The following is a 27148-nucleotide window of genomic DNA, read 5'->3' on the forward strand; positions in this document are numbered from 1 at the left end:
CTTTTGTTACCAAATAGGGGATTCTCATAAGCCTTAAAATCATTACTCTTTATTTTACCCACTCCCTGAGCATATTTTTTCTTGTAGTTGTTTATATCTTTATTAAAGTCATCCTCACCAACATTTATGCCTAATCTAGCACACAGTTCCAGACATTCCTGAGTCCTTCCTGAATCTCTCATCTCAGCAGCTGCCTCCATCATTTGTCTAGTTAAATCTGTAAATCTATCTGCAGGATCCACCATACCTGATCCTGATGAAAGCGGTGTGTTCTGTCTAGACCGTGCTTCGTGACTTTCGAAACCAGGGGGAATTTGGCATCGCCCCTTCTGAGCTTTATATGCTGCAACCAAATCCTCATTCACTAGGCTTGAAGTAGTTGCTCCATCTTGTTCTCTTAAAGGTGAATGTTGGTTGCCTTCATATTTATACTGACTGTACCGTTCTCTCATGGATTCATTCATGGATTCTTTGTTTTTGTTCTTCCCTTGAGAGAAGTCTAATTGGGATAAAGATTGTCCTTTCGTGACTGATCTCGTTCCGTGCATTGATATTTTTAATTCAGAGTCGCCACCTCTTTCCTAGAGGATATAAGTTACTTATTTCTTCTGAGTCCTCTCCCACAATAGAGTCTTAATAATTCTTCCCCAGCAGAGTCGCCAATCTGTTGGGTCTCAAATCAACAGATTGGATAGGTTCTAAGGAAATGCCAACTCCTATGGTTAAACCCTCCAATTGACTTGGCCAACTTATAGAGCAAACTGATTCAAATTTTACTCTCTCACTTCAGGCTCTGCAGGACCTAGGCGGGTATACCTATTCACTGAATGTCTCCAATAACCAGTGCTTTTTATAGCAGATTTATTATCCTAATCTGATATCTCCTGATCTTGAAATGGCATAAGTTCCTTGAATGGAGATATAGCAGATGAGTTCAATATTGTTGTTGTAATAATTATTTTTTTTGTGTTTCTTAATTACTTCTATTGTTGTTAAAATAATCAATGATGAATAAATCGATGAGTGTAATCTGTAATTAGCCAGTGCCTTCTTTGCTATTAGGGCTACAGAGTCATTGCACTTTTCTTCAGGACTTATGGTGCGAACCTGTGAGACAGTTTTTTAATTCATCCCTTTATGAACCTGTCAGTTATTATTTCTTTTGAAACCAAATAAATGCTTATATCATATGTTGATTGAGTGAATTTAACCCTACCCTTAAGGGACTAGTCAATTAAGCTCCGCAAGGAACAATTACAATCCGCAAGCAAAACTTTTGTTTCAATATTATGATACAAAGCATGGATTTGATCTCAAGAACATGAATAACCTTATCCTATCAGACAATATCATAGATGATTGCCAAAAGAAAATGAAATGATCCGTAACACATATGCAGAGAAATAATTTATCAGAATTTGTATTCCATTATGGTTCGTATATAGAAGACTTACAAGCTGTTAGACATCGCTATCTTGACCTTAATTCCTCCCCTACATTACAAAAATCATTCTCATATATATATGAGGATGAAAGCTTTTCATGAAGAGACACGACTTTTCAAAACACTAATCATTAGTTTGAGTGTTTCTAACAAACTTAAGCAAAAAGAGATTTAGAAGTCCTAAATGATGAATGTAGTCATCGTTCTTGAAGGTTTTGATTCGAGCACTCTGTTTCTTCAATTCATCTCCCTGCGACAGATACTTGAATATCATCTAGTTGACAGTAGAGGCCATATCCTTACTTTGATCTATTTCTGACAAGGCCCAATCCTTGACGCTGATGAGCTCTTTTCGCAAGTCTTCCAGGGATATCACTTCTCCTTCTTTGTAAACAGAGGGCATTCCAACAGGTTTCTCATCATCCAATTCCTTCAGATCTCTTCTCAGCGTATCTTCAAGTTTAACATGATTCTCCATATATGCAGTCCCCTCAGTTTTTTCTTCTGGTGTCATGGCATCTACATTATTCAGTACTTCATGCAGTCGTGCTTTTAATCTCTCATGCTCTATTAACGCCTTTATTGTTCCACTATATACTTTCCAATATGGTTCAACCTGCAAGAGCATGGTGTTAAACCGATGTCCTATGATATCATTGACCAGTTTGTCCATCCTTTGTTGGATACCTTCTGCGCGTTTATTGGTCTTTTCTGCTTGATATTTCTAGTACAGAGCATCAGAGACATCGTCCAAGCTACGTCCCGTGGGGTATGAGGTGTACTCGCTTATAGGAGTCCCTGTCTCTAGTTGCAATATTTTTGCTTGCAACTTTTGATTCTCCTCTTTAGACTTTTCATACAACCCCTTATATGTGACGTTCTCTCTGACCAAAAATTCTGTCTGGTCCAGGTTCAATCTAGCAACATCCAAGTTGAGTTTAGCAGTGACCCTAGGGTCAGTTTTTCCAACCTGATGAACCATGAGGTGTCCAAAGGTTTCTTCAATGTCTACAATGATAGGCCTCTTCCCCTTTGGATATAATGCCCATTGTAGGAGAGCTTTCTTGTCTGCATCATATCCAAAGCCTAGGAACAATTTATCTATCTCCTGAGGCAACACCTGTTGATTCAGGTCTTGTTTTTTCAAGAACCCGTCGAATAAAAGTGCTGAGTTTATATCCCATCCAGAAAAGATGATTACACCGGCCTCTTTTAGTAATTTCCTCCCTCTCTCAGGAGTCATATCTTTCATGAGGACAACAATCTCATCCTGCAATTTCTTCATCTATTCTTCCTCTGGTTTTCCAGCCATGCTTCATTTTACATGAGCTCCTTTGTATTGGTATAAAAATGAGAGAAATTCCCTAGAAGAGGTGAATCCATCATCAGCAACAAAATCTTCATGTTCAGTCATCCTTATATCGATGACATCCTTAATATTGATTTCACCAGTGTCCATATTCATTTCTGCTTCGAAACCAGGAGGATAATCTTCTCTAGCAGAATCAGTAGGGATACTACTAGCAGTCGATTTTGGTGACATGTGAGCTAAGGGTTGACTATCCTTCTCAGTATTAATGAAATGAAGGAATTGCGAGGGCACTCTATGCATGATCTCTGCTTCATGTTGAAGCAGCCTTTTAGCCACTTCCAAAGGATCTTAGAGATTTCCAATTAGATCTCCATCTATCATTCCCCTTGCCCTTTTCCATTTGTAGGCCTCCCAAACTAACTCACTCTTTTCTCTCAAAGCTTTGGCCTCTTCTCTTTCAAGATTCTTAATCAGATCATCTGGCATTTTGGCCACATGTATTCCAGCTTTGAGTTTTTGTGATGCTCTGGCAGCTGTTATATATCCTTCAGGATCGAAGTTCTCTCTAGGCTCACCCAGAGTCATGCCATAGTAGTCTAACTTGTTCTGCAGTAAATGATAACTTTTTGAACTTTTAACAATGAAATCAGAGAAAACCAATAAACCTGGAACGATGGATTGTTTACCGAAATCTGTTAAGTGTTTAGCACTTACAATAGACAATTGTCTTATGATCTCCAGGATAGCCACCCTGTTTGGCACTATAATTGGAAGCATGTGGGGTTTCCCCTCATATCCAAATATCCTAATTTCTGTGTGATTATCATGGCAATACCAATCACCCCAATTATGATCAATCTGTGACTCTGGAGAGAAGTCCTTTGGTCTGAGGAATCTCTTGATTTTAGGGGACAAAGTGTAATCCCTGTGTTGCCCAAAAGCTACACTAAGGGGTTTCACAAAATATTCTTGAAAGTGCCAGTACTGGTTGTTTATGAACCTCTGGTCCCATGCAGAAACCCATAACTGAACTGGTTTCTTCAGACCATTCTTGTCGTAAGATCTAATGCAGAAATCATCTGACTAGAAGTTAATCTCTTATCCATAATAAAGAATGATATGCATTAACAAGGAGTATAATGAAAAATGAATATTCACAAGGTCCCCTTTCAATTTTTCCAACCCATGATTTAATGCATCTACAACATAAGTGGCAAAATCAAATGACCTAGGGTCTTTTGACTGTAAGTCAGCACACAGAACCATAACCCCAATATCCATGAGTGGATGAGCCTCTAGGCCTAGTACTTGGGCTGCAGCATAATATGTATATTTGAAATATGGATGGAAGTGGTTGACATCAAACGGCACCTTGTCATCTTTTCTGAATGGAACAAATGACCCACCCACTTTTGGCCTGTGAATAGGTAGCCTCCAAGTCCTGTAAATGTTTTCCAAACTAAAGAATTCTTGTGAAAGTTTCTTCATATCGATACTCTCCTCCACCTCCCAGCCTAAATCAAACACCATATCAATAGTTTGTTTATTAATCACCACTAATGGATTCCCTCTGTAATCACATATGGTTTTGGTCCTTGGGTTATAACAATCTACCAGAGCTTTCATTAATTCTACATCTACAAACACGTTCGGGACTACCAATTTGCCTAAGTTCTTCTTCCATAGATTACTTATGGGTTCAGGAGCATCCCTTCTTTTGTAACTAAATAAGAATAACTCATGTCCTCTAATTTCAGTCCAAATGTCTCCTAGATTTTCAAATCTATCCTCCAATCCTTCTTCTTCACTTTTGATCTTTTTGGACCTTACACTAGATGAGGGACACTGGTCTAACAAATCCAGAGTCAGAGCTCTCCCTTCCTTCTTTTGTCTTTTGGGCTTCTCTTCAGGGTTTATCTCTTTTCCTTTCCTACTCTTTTTAGAAGAAGAAGACGAAGGTTCCATGATTACAGCAAATACGAGAGACAAAACTTACTTGGAGAAATGCCCAGCTCTTCTGATTGTCGTTCGCAAGTTTTCACAAGTTCTTTGCAATTTTCAGTCTTTTAGCATTGATTTGGTTCTTATGAAAATTCAATCAGTTCAACTGTAATCGTATGGGCAACTTGTTCACGGTTAATGTTCTGCATCTACAACGGCTACTCAAGTGTTTAAACTTAATTGCAGATGTGACATTCCTCACTTGGGCCTTTAACTCTTTCACGGGAAGTACAGTTCGATCAAAGTGATCATATTTCAAGTTATCGATGAAACCCTTGTCTTCGGCCGAGTGTTTAAATCTTTCATCGAAAGCCCATTCCCTTCGATACTATTCTTTCAATGAGTAGCCCATGTCGAGAAGCCACCTTCAAGACTCATCGAAATCATTCTCTCATCGATAGACCTCTTTTTTGATAAGTCACTCGCACGTTTCATCGAAATCATTCTTTTGATGAGTTCCTTTCTTCGGTGAAGGCTCATGTATGTTCATCGACATTCCTTTTTCATCGATATCCTCCTTTATCGATGAAACACCTTTGCTTTTGTTCGACATTATGTCATCGATGAAAACTTGCATTTCAATGAATGCTTTATGAGTTTCTTCAGTAATGATATTCCTTCGAAATTACCTTTTTGCCTTTTTGCCTTTTGTTTCTTACCTTTTCGATGAAACTTGGAGTATCGATGAGTGATTTTTTTTTATATTCATCGAAGGTGACTTTTTGCCGAAATATTTCTGCTTGGTACCTTATGTACTTTGTTTCGATGAAAATACTCTTTCGATGAAGCTTCTTTTGAAATGCTCGATACAATTTGCTGGCCGAAAAATCTTTTAGTCTTTACACCTATGGAAATATATATTTTTTTATATATATTTTTTTATTTTCAAATATAGTGTCCAACACGTTGTTTTATGTTTCAAATGCATTGTAGTATTTTTAATATGTGTGATTTTGATTTATGGATGTATTGTTCTGATTGACATAAGTGTTGTACTTCCCTATGAATGCAGTGAAATGGTCTATGTATGTGCCATGCTACTTGTATTTGACATTTTGAGTCATTTTGGACTTTTGTTTTGCATTCTATCAGTCCAGAGGATGTCTTTAGGTTTCTTTGAGTTTTCTTGAGATGTTCCAAGATTGATTTATTGATCAAAATTGAGTATTTGAGTTATATTGGTTTATGAGCAAAATATTATGCCTTCTCGATACTTATGGGGCTCATGTTGGATTTATGTGATATTGGATTTATTGGATATTTGTGTTATTGATTGGTTTATTAGATCCGATTGGATAATTGATATTCTATGTCATTTTGAACCAGTGGCTGTCATGTGACTTGTGTGATGTGAGCTATGGCTTTTTGGCATTATGTCATTTTGAACCAGTGGTCATCATGTGTCTTGCATGATGTGAGCTATGGCATTTTGGCATTATGTTTTTTTGGACCCATGGACATCATGTGACTTGTTGATGAGCTATGGAATTTTGGCTTTATGTCCCTTTGGACCAATGGTTGTCGTGAGACTATTGTGGTAGAGCCTTTTGTTGTTGTTTGTATGTGATGTTACCCCAAGGTCTAGGAGCATTTTAGGGGAAGTTAGATTCCAAGAGACTGTCATGGTCATGAGGATTAGACTGCTAGGATTATTTGTGTTTAGGAGCCAAGGTATAGACCATTGGGATAGCTCTTGGGAGTTTATTATTTAATTAAGTGATAAATTAATAAATTAACCCTAGGAGGGATGGGTAGTAGTAATTCATCTTAATAAGATAAAAAATGGTTTTGTGGAGCCCCAACTCATGGTCCTTGAGTGCTAGTATAGGCTTAGGATGGGTTGGGAAGGCCTTGGGAATTGGGAAAACTGAACTCCCTTGATATCCTCAAATGTTGATTCGGTTCCGTATGTCTATTAGGGGTATGGATCTCCCTTCTCTGTGAGATAACATGTGATGAAACTCTTCCCTACATGTAGGTCATAGTTCCTTATGCCTTGATAGGTTGGAAAGCCTCTGGATGTCTTATGTGTTTAGTTAGCCTTGTGATGCGATTGGAGTATTGTTCATATGGTTTCTCCTCAATTGTGGATGTTGGTTATGTCCTTTGGTTGTTAGGTGTCAGCTTAGATCTAGAGTGTGTGTGGGATCTTGTGTCATTCTCTATAGCATGGGGGGTGGTTCCACTGGTCGAGTGGTTTGATGCCTTCTTCCATTGGGATGTTCTTTCCTCTTCGTCAAATTTTAGAATGCATGGATGTGGATTCTTATCTCTTTATCTTGTTAATGGATTCTTGAGCAGATGTTATGTACTTGTGGATTAGTGGAAAAGTTGTAGTATGTATCATGAGAAATTCATAATTGTAGATTAGGAAACTATGTATTTTGATAAACAAGGTTATTGTAATATTGATAATGTCATTGTAATCATAAGTAGTTGGATTTTGATGTGGTAGTTGAGACTATGATTCTTGAAATAGGATATGTTGTAGTACTCTTAAGAGTTGTATAGTGCATCTTGGATGTGTCCTTATTCTTGTAATTAATGGTTGATACACATGGTGGATTAATAGATGCTATTTGGATTAGCAATATGTGTATCTTGTGTTATTAAATTGAGATTTATGCTTTAGACTTGTGTGGAATCTTTTATTAAAAAATGGGAAATGATTATGCTTAGAATGATGTTTGGATTGTATGGATAATAGATGGTTGGGAATAAGTGATTAGGAATATTTGGATTTGATGTTTAAAATGAACCTATAGTATGGATGTAAATTTGGGTTGTATTTGTATATGCATGTGTAATGGAGGGAATTTGCCACCTCAAGGATGATGGGTCCTTGAGGACAAATTGTCCTTCCAATTACCTCTGTGAACTGGCACTAAGATGAGCCATGGGATAACAAATTTATGCAAGAAGTTCCAGACACCCGAGAAGAGTCTCTGGATGAATTTGTAGAGCCTCTGTTCTTAGGACGAGCATGTGGATCTAGGATACCAGTGCGATGCATTGTCATCTTATGCAGACGAGGTATAGAGTTTGTACAAAAATCTCTAAGTACGATTACAATGCAATAAGAGTATAGGAGATAATGAAACTAAAATAGTAAACGCGATACACAAAATAAACAAAATAGAATGGAAAGAGAAAAGGGAATGAAATAGACAAACAAAAGGTCCATTCTATGAAGCCTACTGCAAGTTAATCTCCTCTTCACAACAATGTACCTACACACATGCAAGAAAAGAAAATGTTGGGAGTTGTGTTTTGGAGCTTGCCTAAGTAAGACCCTTGTTTTGGTGTTTCCACCTCCATGGAAAACCCAAGAAAGCCATGGGAAAGATAAATGATAAAGAGAATAACAATGTAATGTGAAATTGGAAATAAAGTTGATAAATATGCAGGAGAGAGGATTAAGATAACTCTCCTATCACAAATGAAGATTGGATTGCTCAGAAGTGCTTGGAATGCTTGGTAATCCTACAACAATGGTGGTGTTGATAGTATGCTATCCAAAATGGTCTCCAAGAGCTCAACCTACAAGAAGATTTCCAAACTTGCCAAAGAATCCTCTCAAAATGCCTCCAAAGTGAAAGATAAAGGCCCAAGAAGGAATTTGGATGTCGATGGGCACATGCAGAGGTGTTATGATTCCTTTTGGGCATAGGTATAATGCTCAAACAACCAACTATGGACTGTCAGATTCACAAGATGCTAGTGTATCATGCAAATGTCTCTATGTTGTGCCTGTGTCCCCGAAGGTGACAGGTTGGTAGAGTTGGAAATTCTTTGGCCAGAGCTGACATGGATGGTTTGAGTGGATGAAAGGATATGATGGTGGATCCTGACCTCCGATCACATGGATAAAAAGCGCCATTTGTCACATTAACTACAAAGGATAATATTTTTAATATTACATTTTGCCCCCACTTTAGCAAACATGCCTTTGTCGAGGGATACGAAGCTAAAGTAGAGAAAGAAAGGTCACGATAAAGAGGCAAATTTTCATTGATCAGATGAGGTTTCCCTAAACGAGATAATGTCAAGATTTGGTACAGATGTTGCTATTTGGTATATCAAACATACTAGATACAGACTAGTGTGATGGGAGGTAAGATAAAGAAATAGATAAGTTAGTGTAACAAAAACAAACCTCGCTCTAGAGGAAATCCCCTAGCTACAGAAAGATATGAGATAAGTGATCGTCATTGGTATAGGATACTCTGGTATGGATAGAAAGATGCGTTATGATAAATGGCCATATGATAGGGCAATGAGATGGATATATTGTTCCGGCATGGGTAGTGTCATGCTATATAGCCATGCGATTGGGCAAATAAAGATAAATTTTGTCGGTATGGGTAGCGACATGCTAGATAGCCATGCAATAGGGTAGATAAATTTGGTAAGTAATAGATTGGCCCCTACCAAGGCAAACAAGAGAGATATAGGTCAAGAATGGTTTGGCCCCCATGTAGGCAATCTTTGGAAAAGATCAAGTGGGTTTGCCCCCACCTAGGTGATCTTGGAAAATAAAAAGATTAAGTGGTTTGGCCCCCACCTAGGCAAACATGAAAAAACAACTTGGCAAAGGAAACTGATACAAGAGCTAAAAGATAAAATGAAGATATGATGGACCCCCCTTAGAATGATATGCATTGAAGGCATGCCATTCTAAGGAGAAGAGGAGTTGTGGAATGTCAACATAACAAGATGTTTTTGTGGAATGCCACGAATAGATAGTGACATATAAATGTCCACAACATCAAAAGATTCAATGAAAGAAGACAAGTGGATCTAATAGTTTGGAATCAGAACCCATAATAGTGTCAAAAAGACATATAGTATCACTGCAAGATGGGTGTATCATCATAGAAATTTATCAGATCTGAAGAAGAGCAGATGAAGACAAATATAAAATAAAAATTTGGGTCAACATGTAAGAAAACAAAGAATGCCCCCAATGCTTTGCATCGTCCCTAAATGTTGAAAAGAAAGATATGACAAAGAGAAGGAGGTATAGAAATATAGGAATGTGTACAATAGAAAATCCCCTATATATGAGCACCTACAGAGTAACTTAGGTCCTTCAGGAGAGAACAACAGATAAAAACAATCAACCTCCCATATCCAAGTACCTACGAAGTGACCTAGGTCCTCCGGGAGGGAAAAAATAGATAAAGCAAGCACGGGGAATCACAATCACACACACATGGAAGCAGATGTAGATGAAAGATAAGTCCAAACGATCAACCCTTAGGAGGGGATCATACTGTAGGAGGTCATCATCTTCAAGAAGAGCCTCATCCTCCCAATCTAGGTCATAGGGAGAAGGGGGGCAAGCTCAAAGAGGGACTATTGCAAGGGTTGCACTGGGTGCCTCACCAGCAGCGAGTGCAAGAGATGAAGCAGTAGCAACATCTTCGTCTACAGGCTCAGAGGAGGTGAGGGTCAATGATCGTGTGAAGATCATAGAAAAGTTTGGGATGTCCTCCAAGGAGCCAAACATGCAAACCTCCGTGGAGGAAGCATGTGACTCACTTGAAGAAGATGAAACAAGAACAAAACTGCCGACCTCTGGAAGAGGGGCAGTGAAAAACTCAAGAGAAGGCAAAGCCTTGTCAATCATACAAATAGAAACAAGAAAACCAACAATCATAGAGATAGGCAAAGGAGGGGATGAAGAGCATACCTATGAAGACTTGAGTTGTTGGAGCTCCGAAACAGGGCCCTGCTCAAACTTGTGTTTACATGGGATAGGAGTGTCAGGCCTCTTATCAACCATAGTAGGTTGAAGGAACCTGGGAAAACTTGGATGCTAGAGTATCAGTGAAGAAGGTGGGGTAGAGAAATCTAAACTAGGCACCACCTACATATGTGCCATGTTAAGAGGCTGAGACAAGGGATGCATGTCTAATAAAGAAGTGATAAGGCATGGCTCTAAAGAAGGAGAAATGAAAACCTGCACCCATTTAAAGGGAGGCTGATCAAAAGTCCTTGAAGCAATAGGGAACGAGATCAAAATAGGTGTAGAGATGGGAGAAATCAAGGGGATAGGCTCTAAAAAAGGAGCATTGGGTGTCACATCAACACTAGTGGACTGTAAGGCAGCATCATGCTCTCGAGCTCAGGCCCATCAAAAGCGTTTACACTCATGCGCACGTTGATTTCGATGGAGGTGAGGACCACCAACCAAAGCTAGAGAGGATTCAGGAGCATCATGCTCGATAGGAGAGGCCTCCATAATTGTTTCAAGGATGGGAGAAGGCCCAACCATGGAGATAAGAGGTGCATCTTGGAGAGGCACCCACATCGACAACAATGGGTGCCTGACCTTGTTTTGTTTGAGGAGAGGCCAGAGGAACAAAGGGTGTCGACAAAAGGCTACGATGAAGGGAGATGAGAAGAGTGCTCCATTTTCTCATAATGAGAGGGCCAAGGATTATTGGCGATGATCGAGAGCTTGAAGGTAGGGCAGGCTGCAAAATTCAACAACATGGGTTCCTTTCCCTTGGTTGCATTGGGCATAGTCGTAGGAATAGCAGACACCGCTGGAGGTTGTGTGGTCCTAGGTGGATGCAAAGGTCTACTTAAGGGAGAAGGCTTAACCTCAATCCCTGATGATGAGGAGACATGAGGGACTACCCGCTCCAAGACCAGAATTGATGGAGGAGAGGTCAATGCAGGAGGTGGCAACGAAACACTAGGTTGCACAGATGTAGGGGCTGACTTTGTTGTTTATACTAATAATAAAAATGGTACATTAAATCACCATGGGGAAGCATGGGTCCCACTAGGGCAAGCCAAAAGTGGTCCAATGGAAAATCCTCATGGGCAATCAGGGGTCGGTATCTAGTGTCCTGGATGACATGCATTGTGCTCTCATGGGGAAACTTGAGACATTTGTGCACAACTGAGGGGCATTCTTCCATATCAATCAACCAATGAATGTTGAGCTTAACTTAAAAGAGTTCTGATTCAAGAATGATGAAAAACACAAAAGACAATGCCTTAGGTCCTATGAGGAATGTCAAGGTGATACTTCCCAAGGGATGGATAGAGAACCTATCATGCATCCTCAAAGTTGTGCAACATTCATCATACATTGTTCTATGCCAGTCGTTCACAAAGAGAGTCTCCTTTGTGATAACATCGACTCTGATAGATGGGTCAACCATCACACTTGTGATAGTTTGACCATTCAGCTTGGCAGGGACATAAAGAGGAGTAGGCTCTCCGCAATTCAAGGCATCCAGACGAGTAAATGACAAGGACAAGTCCAATACCTTCCCCTTCTGGGCTGTAGGTGACCTAATGGGGGTGATGGTAACCATGTTCACATATGGACCATCATTTGAAGAAGGATCCAATGCAGAAATAAAGTTTGTCAAATGCAGAGGGAAAGGATTGGTATAAACTTGCAAGTCGTTGTTGGTTTTATCAACAAACTTGTTTGATTTGTGCTTCCATGCATCCAGCTTGATTGCACCACTATCGATGTGATCTTGGACAACATGTCAAAGATAATAACATCACTCAGTGTTGTGAATAGGCACACAATGATAATGACAAAACTTTGAACCATCGTACCATTGTGGATAAGACCGACTATAAAACAACGATTTAATTTCTAGAAGGGTAATAAGGTTATCTTTCAGCTACCATTGTATTATGCTTATGTAGGAGTCATTCAACTTAGTGAAGACTCTATTTTGTTATGGGGCTTGCCTAGTAGCCATCAAAGGATTAGCTGCAACATTAGTGACAACTTTATTCTTTCGAGACCCATTTGTGGTCGTGCCTGCAAAGGACCCACCATGAGGGTTTGAAGAAGTGTCTCTAAACTATAACACAATGTGTTGGTAATCAGTGAGAGCAGAGGACATGTTAGGAAAGTTCTGATATTAGTTAAGAGATAGTTTCTCCCTCAATGCTGGCTTCAGATTGTTCATAAACATCCTCTGTACATCACCATCTAGCAGGGAAAAGGGGATCTTGGTTGAGATCACTTGATATCTCAAAATAAAATCAATGATCTTTTCATTAGGCTTCTATTTACAATGAACAAGGTCAGTGATAGTGACCCTGCTACCAATGTTTTCCTAAAACCATTTAAGGAAAAGATCCATAAGTTAATCAAAGGTAGGAATAGAATAGTCAGGCAAGGAGCTATACCATTCTAACATTGTCCCCTTGAGGGAATGTGGGAAAATTTTTAGCAACATGAAATATAGACTATAGTAGTCACTACACATAGTCATGAAGGATTCTATATGCACGTTGGGGTCCCCATCACCATTGAACCTATCAAACTTCAAGGATTCAACACTAGTTGGAAGAATAGTATTCAAAATGGTAATGTCAAGGGGACTCTTCTTGAACAAAATTAACAGTTTTCTACATCTATCCAGCATTAGTCGAAGTACCTAAATATGCTCCTTCAGTAGGCTGAACATGGTCTAGTTATTGAGGTGGACTTCAAGGAACTTGTGCATGAATTCCTTCCCCTCCTAGGTAGCTTCACTCCTTCCTCCAATGGTAAATAAGATAAACGCACCTTGAAAGCAGCAAATAATACAAGTAGAAAAAAAAGGGTTTTAATACACATGCACAAATGCTTGACTAGAGGCAGAGGTTGAGTTTGTCAGTTGCAACTGCAACTACCCCATGTTCTGTAAGATTTTATTCAGGATAGGATTAGAAGGTGAAGGAGGTGGAGGTGGGTCAGATCCATCACCACCTCCACTGGAACCTCCAGAAGGACCAGTGCTACTGACAGATGTAGTGCTAGAATTGATTACTAAAACCTGAGCATCGACAAAGGTTGAACAACTAGCCATGCCTATGTAGCCCAAGGGAGTGAGTGAAGAACCAACACTAGGTATGGTGGAGTCCACCATGTGCGCACCCAGGCCTGGAATGCTAACACTAACTTGGGAACTAAAATGATCATATTGATTGTCCATGAGGGATGCATCCACCAAGGACACATGGTTTTTAACAATCATGGACAAGGCCCTCAACATCTCTAGGCCTCTCTTGTTGGAGATTAACATGTCTCTCAAGGTACTCATGGCATTCTCGAGCTGGGGGAGGACATTCTCTCTATTCAAGAAACCCTCAAAGTCTCTGAGATTCTGCTCCAACATATTGATCTTTTCAAAATCTATAGTGACTGAAGAATCATGATCGACCATAGAAGGAGAAGATGGGGTAGAAATACTAGGGGAATTAGGCTTAATATTAGAAGGAGAAGGCCCCCTAGTCAAGATAGATTTCAGACTGTGAGAGGTTAAGAACTCATTGGGAGTTGACAACTACTCACCCTACATGGCATCGGGTAGAGGAGGATTGTAGCGATCAAGGAGGAAACTCCGCCTAGATGACCTCCTGGCTATGGCTTCTATTGTAGTCTGAGTCGTAAAGCTCATGGGCAAGCTATACGATGTTCAGGACCACAATACAGGGACACTAGAAGATAAAGTTGATTTTAGATGATAAACAAAAAAATGCAAAAATTTAAATTAAATGCAAATGAAAGTTTGTTTTTGGTTTTTCTCTCTCTCTTTTTTTTTAATCTTTAGATTGTTTTCAGATTTTTTAAACCTTTGAAAATTAAAAGACTAAATGCAAAGATAATCCCGATTCACGTCGAATTCACCAAAATGTAATGGAGGGAATTTTCCACCTCAAGGATGATGGATCCTTGAGGATAAATTGTCCTTCCAATTATCTCTGTGAACTGGCACTAAGATGAGCTACGGGATAACAAATTTATGTGAGAAATGCCAGATACCCGAGAAGCGTCTCTGGATGACTCTACAGAGCCTCTCTCCTCGGGATGAGTGTGTGGATCTGGGACACCAATGTGACACGCTGTTGTCCTGTGTGGATGAGGTACATAGTTTGTACATAAATCTCTAAGTGTGATTGCAATGCAATTAGAGTACAAGAGATAATGAAATTAAACTAGTAAACATGATACACAAAATAACCAAAATAGAATGGACAGAGAAAAGGGGAAGAAATAGACAAACAAAAGGTCCATGCTATGAAGCCTCCCACAAGTTAATCTCCTCTTCACAATAATGTACCTACACACATGCAAGAAAGGAAAATGTTGGGGGTTGTGTTTTGGAGCCTGCCTAAGTCAGACCCCCATTTTGGTGTTTCCACCTCTATGGACAAACCAAGAAAGCCATGGGAAAGATAAATGATAAAGAGAATAACAATGTAACGTGAATTGGAAATAAAGTTGATAAATATGCAAGATAGAGGATTAAGATAACTCCCCTATCATGAGCGGATGTTGGAATGCTTGGAAGTTATTGGAATGCTTGGTAATGCTGCAACAATGGTGGTGTTGATAGTATGCTTTCCAAAATGGCCTCTAAGAGATCAACCTACAAGAAGATTGCCAAACTTTCCAAAAAATTCTCTCAAAATGCCTCCAAAGTGAAAGATAAAGGCCCAGGAAGGAATTTGGATGTCGGTGGGTGCATGAAGAGGCATTATGATTCCTTCCGAGCGTAGGTGTAACACTTAAACAACCACTTGTAGACTATCAGATTCGCGAGATGCTAGCGCGCATCATGGACGTCTCTGCACTGCGCCTATGTCCCCGAAGGTGGTAGGTTGGCAGAGTTGGTAATGCTTTGGCTAGAGCTGACATGGATGGTTTGAGTTGAAAAAATGACATGATGGCGGATCCTGATCTTTGATGACATGGAGGAAAAGTGCCATTTGTCACATTAACTACAAAGAATAATATTTTTGGTATTACAGCATGATGGTTAGTTAAATGGATGTTTTTTAGGATGATCACTAGGGATATTGTGGAAAAGATAATTTTGCAAGACTTGTTTTGTATTGTAGATGATTTCTAATCTTGTAAATAGAGTTGTGGTTCTTAGTTGGAAAATACTATGTTATTTCTATCATGTGAATTGGTGAGGTGAGATATGAGCTAGATTGTATGGTTTTATTTTCTAGGAAATGGATTAAGTTGATGGAATATATTTAATGTAAGTAAGATGGCTTGGATTAATGGTTAGCTTCTCATGATTTAGTTCCAATAAATATTAAGTTAATGTAGGAAGTGATGTTGTATAATTGTATGATGATGCTTATATTCTTAGTTTCATGATAAGTGATGGCATTGAGATACCCCAGGGAAGGATAGTTTATGTGATGATGATTATTTCCGCTTGCGTACTTAAGTTCTTATGATCATGTTTGAATTAATTATGTGCATGAATAGATTATGTTATCATTATTGAGTTATATGAGTTTCATTAGTTATCTTTAAAAGAAAAAAACATTATCTCTATTTGCATGTTAGAGGGTTATATTTCTCTAGGGTATTTTGGCAGGCATTACATGTTGAATCGTATATTTTTATCTCACATACTCAATGGTGTTGGGATATTAACTAAGGTGTAAGTTATCATTTTGGAAAGTGTTGCAATCATAATTAATTTCCCCTAGTAAAAACTTAGAATGTTGTAAACTAGATATTTGATATGGTATGTTTTGACAAGATGAAAAATCCAACTCAAGGGAGAATTTTTTTGGTGTGGCATCTCTAGTTTTTTATCTCATTATGATGTATTTCTCTATCAATGGTAGAAAAGGAAAGTGTTGCAACATAGGAGAGAACAAAAATGTCAATTTGTAAGGAAATGTGGAATTTATATGATCAAGAACTCCTCAAAATATTTGGATAAAGAAATTAGAATCCATATTTATGGTATTGGGTGCTCTACATTTGGTAATTAGATAAAATAGTGGATGACACTTCACATGTGGGAATAAAAAATTCCATGATGAAGCTTAGTTTATTGGGAGGAGAATTATGTCTTATGTTACCCAATCACTCAACTACACTTCTATGATGTCTATGGTGGTGGGCTCTTATCTACTTCATGATGGCATACAAGGGTTAGTATAAAAATAGAAGATATTATTCATTTTATAGTTGGGTCACATTCATGAGTTGATGGGTAGCATATATAGGACTTGTTGGTGCTAAAAGTTTTAGTTTCTCACATTGACGATGTTGAGTCCTTTATTGAGCACCAAGGGTGTCAAACTCAAGGAATATCTCAAGCTTATGATCAAGTAGGGAAATAATGGATTAATTCTTATGGTGGATAATCTTTCCTTAAATTCAAGATTAGATAAACCCATGAGGGTATTCCTAGTGGTATCCTTAATAAGATTAATAACACCTAAAGATATAAAAACTAAAAGAGTTGAAGTAGTATGTAATATACATCATGGTCCCAAAGGTTTTCATTAGATCAAGGGCTAATCTACTGTACATAATACCTTTATTAAGATAATTGTAATAAATTGATATGAAGGTAGCCACCCAAGATCTAGAAACCAAATGGAAAGCAAATAAACAAGAGAGAAAAAATAGTGACAATAATAAATTATATTCCTATCAATGATACAATAGAATAGAATCGGCTAGATTCCATATAATGAATTGATATGCAATTAATATAAGCTTGCTTGTATAGGTAAGGCAAAAGGAAATAAGAGCACACAATAATGACATGTGGATCAATGAGATGCAAGGGTAGGTACCTGAGTAGTTATAACTCAACCACTTAACACAAATAACTATGTATACTAGGAAAAGATGGGAGAAGCGGGAGGAGCGGGAGGAGAGGGAGGAGCGGGAGCTCAAATTTCAAATTTTCATCAAGGCGGGAACCCTGGTTCCAATGGTGAGAGTGGCCAGATCAATGATGCTGGTCCTATGGATGATAAGGACAAGCCCCCGGACCTCCTAGTTCTGGTTGTTGACTCATAGTCCGGTGGTACTTTGTTTGCTGTGACAGCGGATTCTTCAAGGCATCTAGGGGTTGGGCCCAATGGGGGGCCTATGCCACTTGTAGACTTCATGGAAAACAGGAGGGAGGGAAAAAAATGGTCTTCCCTTTTGGATCTAGACCAACTGGCAAATCCTCCGTTCCTCCTGTTAAGAACATTTTTGACCTTTTTGGTGGTAAGTTTGCTATTTCCGTCCCTGACTAGGTTCTGGACCATAATATCAATAGTATGTCAAACTCCTTGGTAGGGAAGTTTATGGGTCCGCGCCCAAACATTGAAGTTGTTAGGGCCTTTGTGAATTGAAAATGGGCACTTAAAGGAAATGTAGAGGTCTCGGCTCTTCCCAAAGGTCTTCTGTCTTTCTCTTTTTCGTGTGAAGAAGATAAGGTTAAGATCTTGTGCGGAAGTCCCTAGATGGTGGGAAAGATAGCCCTCGTTCTAATAAAATGGCATCCGAAGTTAAATATGAATGATTATATTCTGGCGCAAGTTCTAGTGTGGATAAAACTCCTAAGATTGCCTCTTGAGTATTGGGTAGAAAGCATCTTCTCTGGAATTGCAAGTTCTTTTGGTGAGCTGCTCTCTATTGACCCAATCACTACTTCAAAAAGAAGATTAACCCATGCAAGGTTCTGTGTTGGAGTAGCCCCTAAGGCAGATATGCCAGAACAGATTGATCTAGTTTCAAAACTAGGAACCTGGAAGAAACATATAGAATATGAAACTATTCCTTTTGCTTGTTTCCATTGTAAGAAGGTAGGTCATTGGGCAAAATCTTGTCTGAAAAAGCAAAAGGCAGAGCCTAATCAGTCAAAACCTTAGACTGAAAGCCAAAATATGCCAGAGAAAAGGGTGTGGCAAGTTAAAAACATAGAAAATAAGGAAAAAAATCCAAATCATTTTTCTCCTTTGGGGGAACAAAAGGAAGCCTCAAACTCTATCCTCAGTCCCACTATTCAGGAGGCAGATAGGAATGAAACAACCAAAGCTAGCCCCAAAAAAATTATGCAGAAAATGGATTTGAACGATCAGAATGATCCTCCAAAATCAAAAGATGAAGTGGTGGATGACACATATGAAAATCAGGCAGTAGAAACTAAAGACTATCAACCGGAGGAAGGTGAGATCCCAAATCCACACGCTGAAAGGACAGACTCTTCTGTAGCCATACCTAGTTTTGAAATACAAGAAGCCCAAAAGTGTGCAATTTTGGGATTGAGTCTTTTGGATTCAAATCAACATTCAAGAATAGCAAACATTATTTCAACTGAGTCTAGAACTCCTAAACGGGGTAATGAAGATGAAATTTCCATAATCCTAACCAATCCGGAAGTGGCTCCTGTGTCAGAAACGGAATGGAAGCAGCCTAAACATAGGAGTAAGAAAGCAGCAACACCCTCGACATCCTGGATTAGGAAATCCAATAGAATAGCTCAAGTTGATGTGGGATACGTCTCCTCTTCCCCAGGGCAACCATCTAATCACAAAGTTAGAGACATTGAGGCTAGCAAGAACATAGCAGATGGAACTCAGAAAACTCTCAAGGAGCTGGGAATCGGTAAGTAACTATGAAGATAATCTCTTGGAATTTAAGGGGTCTAAACAATCCCCATAAACATGATATTATTAGGAATATGATAAGAGATAGCAATCCTAACATTTTTCTCATTCAAGAAACCAAAATGGTTAGAGAAAAAGTTGAATCTTTGAAGTTTTTCAAAAATGGTAAAATTAGTGGGGGAAGTTCTGAGGGTGCTTCTGGAGGCATTGCTACCATCTGGAATCTTAACACTGTTAAAGGCTAGGTCATTATTCGAGAAGGTAATTTTTCTTGTATTAAATTTGAGCATCTTAAAGAAGGTTTTTCATGGGTTCTCACAAACATTTATGCTCCTAACACATTAAAGGCTAGAAACTCTTTTTGGAAAAGGATAAAATAGGCTAGGGAAAGTTTCAAAAATCTAAGTTGGATGGTTATGGGAGATTTTAATATGCCTTTAAAAGAGGAGGAAAAATTTGGAGGTAGCCCACCTTAGTTGGAAAGTAGAATGGCTCTCATGGATTTTATTAATTCTCTAGCTCTTAATGATTTGGAGATACAGGGTTGTAAATTCACATGGACTAATAGAAGAAATGGTAATGACCTTATTCAAGTGCACCTTGACCGAACTCTTATTTCTAATGATTGGTACAGTTAGTATTTCTGTTCTTTATCTACACATACTCGGGTTGGTTCCGATCACTTTCCAATTACTTTTAATGCTGATATGATCAACAAAAGAAAACACTATCCTTTTAGATTTGAAAAAATGTGGACTCTTCACCCTGATATTAAAAAGTATATTAAAAAATGGTGGAGTATCCAAGCTGAGGGAACGACAATGTTCAAAGTGGTTAAGAAGCTCAAAAGTTTGAAGGACAACATCTGAATCTAGAATAAGAACAGCTTTGGGAATATATTTGAGGCTAAGAGTAAAATTCAGGAAAACCTAAAAGAGATACAAGACCAGATCTAGAAGGATGGTTTTAGTACTGTTTCTATTGCTGAGGAGAATGATATTCTTAAGAAATACCATGATATTATTACTAAAGAGGAAATGTTCTAGAAGTAGAGATCGAGATGCAAATGGCTCAAGGAAGGAGACAGGAATACAAAATTCTTCCATATGTCAACTATCAAACATAAAGTTGCCAACAGGATGAACAAGTTAGTTGTGGACAGTGGGGAGTTGGTCAAGGAAGATGAAACAAGGAGTGAAGCTAAGAGGTACTTCTCAGACCTCCTTTCGAGGGATCAAAGTCTGGATGCTGAAGCTCAGTCCTCTTTTCTTTAGAACATTCCTCATCTCATTGATGCCCAAAATAATGCTTATCTCTCTTCCATTCCTTCCACCTTAGAAATTAAAAATGTTGTTTTCTCCTTTGATGGAAACAAAGCTCATGGTCCTGATGGCTTCCCAATGCTCTTTTTTTAGGAGTACTGGGACATTATCAGGACTGATGTTGCTAATGGGGTTAAGGAATTCTTTGGGGCTAGAAAACTCTTGAAGGAAATAAATGGTACTTTTATTGCTCTTATCCCCAAGACTCAAGGTGTTGATTCTCTAGACAAGTTCAGACCTATTAGCCTCTACAATTCTTTTATAAGATCATATCTAAGGTCCTGACCTCTAGACTCTTGTCTATTCTCCTGGCTTTTATTAAACACTAGCAGAATGGGTTTGTTCCTGGAAGACAAATTCTTGATTCCATTATTACTGTTCATGAGAATATTCACTCTCTTGTTAAAGCGAAGAAGCAGGGTCTCATCCTTAAGCTAGATCTCTCCAAAGCCTATGATAGGGTGGACTGGTCTCTTCTTCAAAAAGTCCTCTCTGCTTTCGGGTTTGCCCCAAGAGTTGTGGATCTTTTATCCCAACTTACCACTACTATGTCCTTTGTTGTTCTTGTCAATGGTTCTCCTTCAACCTTTTTCCAAGCTTCGAGAGGTCTTAGGCAAGGAGATCCTATCTCCCCCATCCTATTCATTATTATGGCAGAATGCTTTGGATGGACCATGGAAAATTTGGTATAGATAGGATCCTTTAAGGGTCTCCAACCTTCTTCTGCTGACCTTATTTGTTCACACCAACAGTTTGTTGATGATACAATAATTATGGGGGATTGAAGCATCTCAAAGGCTAAAGTTCTGAAGAATACCTTGTGTAAATATGCTTCTGCAATGGGGCAGCTTATTAACTGGGCCAAAAGTGATGTCTTTTTCATTAATACTTTAGAGAGAAGACAACAAAGGATCAGCAGAATTCTGGAGTGTAAGATAGCTGACTTTCCTGCTACCTACCTTGGTCTCCCCATGAGGATTGCCCCCCTGATTCCTATTGGAGTTCACTAGTAGATAAATTTCACAAAAAACTTGTCGGTTGGAAAGGGGCTTTATTAAGTCAAGCCGGTAAGCTCATTCTCCTTAAGGCTACTCTTCAAAGTATCCTCATTTATGCTCTTAGCCTATTTAGAATTCTAGTCAAGTATGCTGAAGCTATTGAGAAAATTCAAAGAAGATTCCTATGGCCTGGGGTGGAGGAAAAGAAAAGAATGTCCTTGGTGGCATGGGATCAGGTCTGCAAACCAAAAAGAAAAGGTGGTCTGGGGCTTAGGAGGATTCACACTTTAAATGAAGCTCTCTTGTCAAAACAAGTTTGGAGATGGTTTAACTCTGATTCTGAATAGTGCAAAATTTGGATAAGTAAGTATTCTCTTCTGTCCTCTTCTCTATCTTCTTTTCTTAATTCGGATCTTAGTATAAATGGATCTAATATTTGGAACCATGTTTCTAAATGTAAAGAGGTGATTGCTAAAGGTGTGACATGGAAACTTGGAAATGGTAGAAAAGTGAGATTCTAGGAGGATCCCTGGCTTTTTGACAAACCCCTAATTGATTTCTATGAGTGGGCTTCCCATGCCCCCTCCTATATTGGCTCTTTTGGTACCTTAGTGGCAGATTACTGGGATGGGAACAACTGGCAGAACATTGATAGAATTCATCCCACTCTCTCCAAGCTCAAAACCCAACCGTCTGCTATCTGGCTGAATAAGGAAGAGGACACCCTGATCTGGAGATGTAACCCCAAAGGTACTTTTACTATATCTTCGATGTATTGTATCCTCTCCCCCTCCCCTCCTATGAATCCTTTCTGGTCTAAAGCTTGGTTAAAAGGGCTAACTCCTAAAATCAATATGTTCTTTTGGACTATTCTCTAGAATAAGATCCTTACTATTGACAACCTTAAATGCAGAGGTTTTGCCCTTCCAAATAGGTGTGTGTTGTTCTTTCAAGAGGAAGAGTCAGTGGACCATGTTGCTCTCCATTGTTCTTTCTCAACCTCTATTTGGGAAAGCTTCCTCAAAAGCTTTAGTCTTGCTTGGGTGTTTCCTAGTAACATCAGAGATTTGTTCTCTTCCTGGCAAATTCATTGGACCAACTCTTTTCTGAGGTGCATGTGGCAGCTCTCTCTGCCTCACATTCTGTGGGGTCTCTGGAAGGAAAGAAACAACCAAATTTTTAGGGATGTGTCCTTAAATCAAGACATTGTTTTTCAAAAAATTCAAAGGGCTATTCAAGAAAATATGGGAACTATGGAGGTCTCTTGTTACTCAAACAACTCCTGGGAGTCAAATATCTTAAGAGCCTGGAATATGAAGATCACTGACGGTCAAAATATCAACCATAATAAAAGGCTCAAAGTTAAATGGAAAACCCCTCCCCATGGTTGGCTCAAAATCAATTTTGATGGAGCAGCCAAAGGAAATCCAAGTCCATCAGGCTATGGAGCTATTCTCAGAGATGATAAAGGCATTTGCAAAGGTATGGTTGCTGTCCCTTTCGACATTCAAACCAATCATAAGGTGGAAGCTATGGAAGCCCTTCAAGGCATTATTCTTGCCAAAAAATGGAACTGTACCCATCTCTGGATCGAAGGGGATTCCAACAATATTATTAAGTGTCTCAATGGGACCTCTCAACCCTCTTGGTCAATCAACAATATAATTTTTTCTGCTATTGACATCATCAGAACCTTCAAAAAATGCCATATATCCCATATATATAGGGAGGCCAACTGTTCTGCTGATTGGGCTGCTAACGTGGCTGTGAAGAATGATACAATTACCACATGGACAAGTGAGAGCAGTCTTCCTGGAGATATAAGACAAATCATAATAAATGAAAGATATCGAAGTACCCCAAAGAATCTTGATTGACAAGGCAATTATGACATGTACTAGTGCAAGCACTTCGAGTTACTTCGATAATGAGGGAATTACTCATTATAACATCAAATTTAGCAGAATGTGCATTATAACTTGTCAAATCATTAATGCTATGCACGCTTTCTGGGCTTTTGTTTTAGTTTCGAAAAGCTTTCTGTTTCACTAGCTCTATAACCTGCACTTGACTGTGAGAAACGACACCATGGGTGGAAATAGGAGAAGATATGAACCAGGAAGTTGCAAGGAGTGGAAACAAAAAGAAGAGGTGTGGGAAATTTTGCAGAAGGGTGGCCTTTCGAGCTTCCTTGAGAGACTCCATGGCCGTGATGGAAAGATAACCAGCTTCTTTTATAAAAATTGGAAGAAGGGTAAGCTTAAGATGGGTGACCAACTGGTGGAAATTGATGAAGAGTTAATAGCTAAAGCTACGGGACTCAAAAGGGAGGGCTGCAATTTCTACAGAGACAGGAAGGTCAGCAAGGAAGCCATTGAAAGGTACCCGGTCATAGAGAAAGAGAAGAAAAAACTGGTAAAGTTGAGCAAAACCTATTACCTACCTAGGGCTTTTGCAAAGCCCTGGCGGGAAATTCTCTTTGTTTTAATGAGGTATATAACTCTAGATGGTAGGTTTATGAAAGTATATGGATATCACTTTGTCCTCTTAAATCATTTTAGGCATAATGATAAGGTGAATTTCCCTTATTTCTTGCTTTGTTCTATGAATGCATCCCTAAAAGCATATAAAGAAAATCCTCGGGGTGACACCGCAATGCACCAGGGACTTATGGTCCTCATTTATGACCATCTAAAGGCCAATAAAATCAATTGAATGCAGCTCCCTATGGATTCGGAAGAAGATATGTCCGATTCTGATTTCTCAGAGGAGGAGGATTCAGAAAATGATTCCTCGACTAAAGATGAGGAAAGCTCTGATGACTCAGAGTATGAGAGGAACAAGAAGAGGAAATCAAAACCCTCTTCTTCTAAGAGCAAAAAATCCCAAAGTGAACCCCTGATTAGTATCTCTTCGGAAGAAGAGGACTCTAATTTCCTTGAGGAGAAGAAGAACCCTAAGGGAATGCTAAAGGGAAAAAGTAAAATCCAACCCCAACCCAAGAAGAAGCAAAAGAAAATAGAGGAGACTGGCAAAGATCCGGAGGACACAGGCAAGGAACCGGAAGAGGACAAGCAAACAAGAACCCTAGAAGCTGAACAAAGCCTAGAGATGGAGACTATGGAGGAGACCCTCAGGGCCGCTGACACTATCTCTGCCCTCCATATTGCTAAAGATGAACAAATAACCCCTACTCCTTCTCCTGGTCCTTACCCTAAGGCCTTGAAGGGTTTTATGAAAACCATAGAATGGCTTATTGATGGGAATAAGAATACTGTGGATGATTACAAAAAACTCTACAACAGAGTCATGATCCTGGAAACCATTAACATTAGAGAGGGGAATACTATGGCCAATTATATCAAATATTTGAAGAACACAATTGCCAAAGTGGAAGACATCAGAGATGCCTTTAATCCCCGGTTTGAGAAAATTGAAAAGGAGATACAGGATAGAAAAACCCTGGAGGAAACTAGCAAAAAAAAGCTCTCAGATATAGTTGCCAAAGTGGACAAGATAGAGGAGTGCCTCAAGAACATTGCAGAGCAGAGTCTCAGCATTCTGAAAATCTCAGCCAACAACACCCATGCCCTCATCAGCAAGCTCGATGATGAAAAGGAAACCCAGTAAATTGACCTGGATGTAGAAGGAACCAGGGAAGTCCAAGGTCCCAGAACTCGCACCCATGGAAAGAGGAAGGAAAAGAAAGTGAATAAGGACTTGGAGGAGCTAAAAGCAGTTGGGGTGACTTATGATGAGCTGGTGACTAAGGTAGAGGAGCTGCTGAAGAAAATCACTATGTAGTGTCTCCTTGGGTTCATTGTTGTTTTTTGTTGTTTAGCTGTTTTTTCTGTTCACTGGTTTTTTGGACCAGTCGCTTTGTATGCGGACTCTATTTTCTCTGCTATTTATTTTAACTATGTTGTAATGGTTTTGGGTCCTTAAAACCTGTTTTTCAATTAATCAGAACTATGTATACTAGGAAATGATAAATGCCAACTATCCTAAGGTTGGACTTAAGAAAAGAGTAAATTATTAATTTACTCCAACACCCCCCCTTAAGTGCAACTTAGGGAAAATGACACAAAAGATAACAATGCAAGATGGGTCCTGACTAATAGGCCATGTTAGTTACCCATGAACAAATGGAGAAAGAGAGAAAAACCCAGTAGGAAAAAACTCCCCACAAAAGAGAGATGAAAACACAAAATGCTCTTAATGAGAAGAACAAAACCTCATGTGAGGAAAAAGTCCTTTCCATCAAAGAGAAGAAGAGACACCATGAATCTCCCCCTCAATGTAGAATCTCCTACAAAGATGGTCAAATGATGTTGACCAACACTCCTCCAAATTGTAAGAAACAAAGCCAATCTTACACCAAGAATGATAAAGTGTGACAAAACAGGGTACCACTGTCAATGAAGAATGGGTGATGAATTGCTCACTACAACATGATGAAGATCATGCACGAAGACAACTTGTATGAGATTGGATATTCAAACAACATACATTCTCAATTGGAGACATGTACCCAGTCTGACAAGATAGTTCCTAATCTACTAAGTACATGAGTATTACATCAACTATATCAATTGACAAAGTACAAAGAGGTGTGACACTTTATATTAGTGCGAGTACAACATAGCTCATGCAAGATAATACAACATGACATGGTACAAATCTGGAAACATGAAGATGATGCACCAAAAAAATGCCATGTAGAAGACTGCAAATGAAGATGTCTTTGATTGGTATGTTGCCAAGAAAAATGTAGGAGCAACTGGCCCCCCCTGACTGTCAATTGGACGATGCTACAAGACAGGTACGGTAGGGGGACAAGAAAAAATTGTGCTCCTAATTTTGCTTATTATGTGAGAATTTGTTTTAAATTTTTTTATTAAAGTTTAAATAAAGTACTTTATTAAAATCCCATGAGAAAAAACTTTATTAAACTTAATAAAGAAAAATTAACTTTTTTAAATTTTTGAAAAAAAAAAACTTTATTGAAAAAATAAAGAAAAAATTGTACACATTTTTTTTATAAATTTTTTATTAAAAAACTTCATTAATAAATAATAAAGAAAAACATATTTTAAAAAAAAAATTCAAATAAAAAACTTTAATAACAAAATATTATTAAAGAAAAAAGTTTAAATTAAAATTTTATTTATTAAAATGATTTAATGGTTTTATTTTAAAAACATAAATAACCATTTTACATAAAAATTATTATTAAAAAATATTAATTATTTTTTTTAATAAATAAAATAATTTTTTTAAATGCAGTACCATTTTGAACCCAAGGGAGGACTGAGAGGGAGGGTGAATCAGTCCAAACAAATAATTACAACATCACATAAACAATTAATAAACAACACATATCCAACACATGAACACCAAGATTTATATGTGGAAAACCCAAACAGTGAAAAACCATGGTGGGAGTCAACCCACAAGATATTCCACTATATATGAAATGATTACAAAGATAGAGCTCACTGCTCTCGACTTGTACACCAAGGCTAATTGCTCATGGGACAAGATACAAAGAGGACTTGCAAAACTTGAAGCTAACTGCACTCAGGGCAAGATATAGAAAAATGATTTGAAAAGAAGGATATCTTGATCATGAAGTCGTCCTTGAACTCTACATCAAGCAACCAAC

The sequence above is a fragment of the Cryptomeria japonica genome, chromosome 6 (genome assembly GCF_030272615.1).
Source record: "Cryptomeria japonica chromosome 6, Sugi_1.0, whole genome shotgun sequence".
NCBI lineage: Eukaryota > Viridiplantae > Streptophyta > Pinopsida > Cupressales > Cupressaceae > Cryptomeria > Cryptomeria japonica.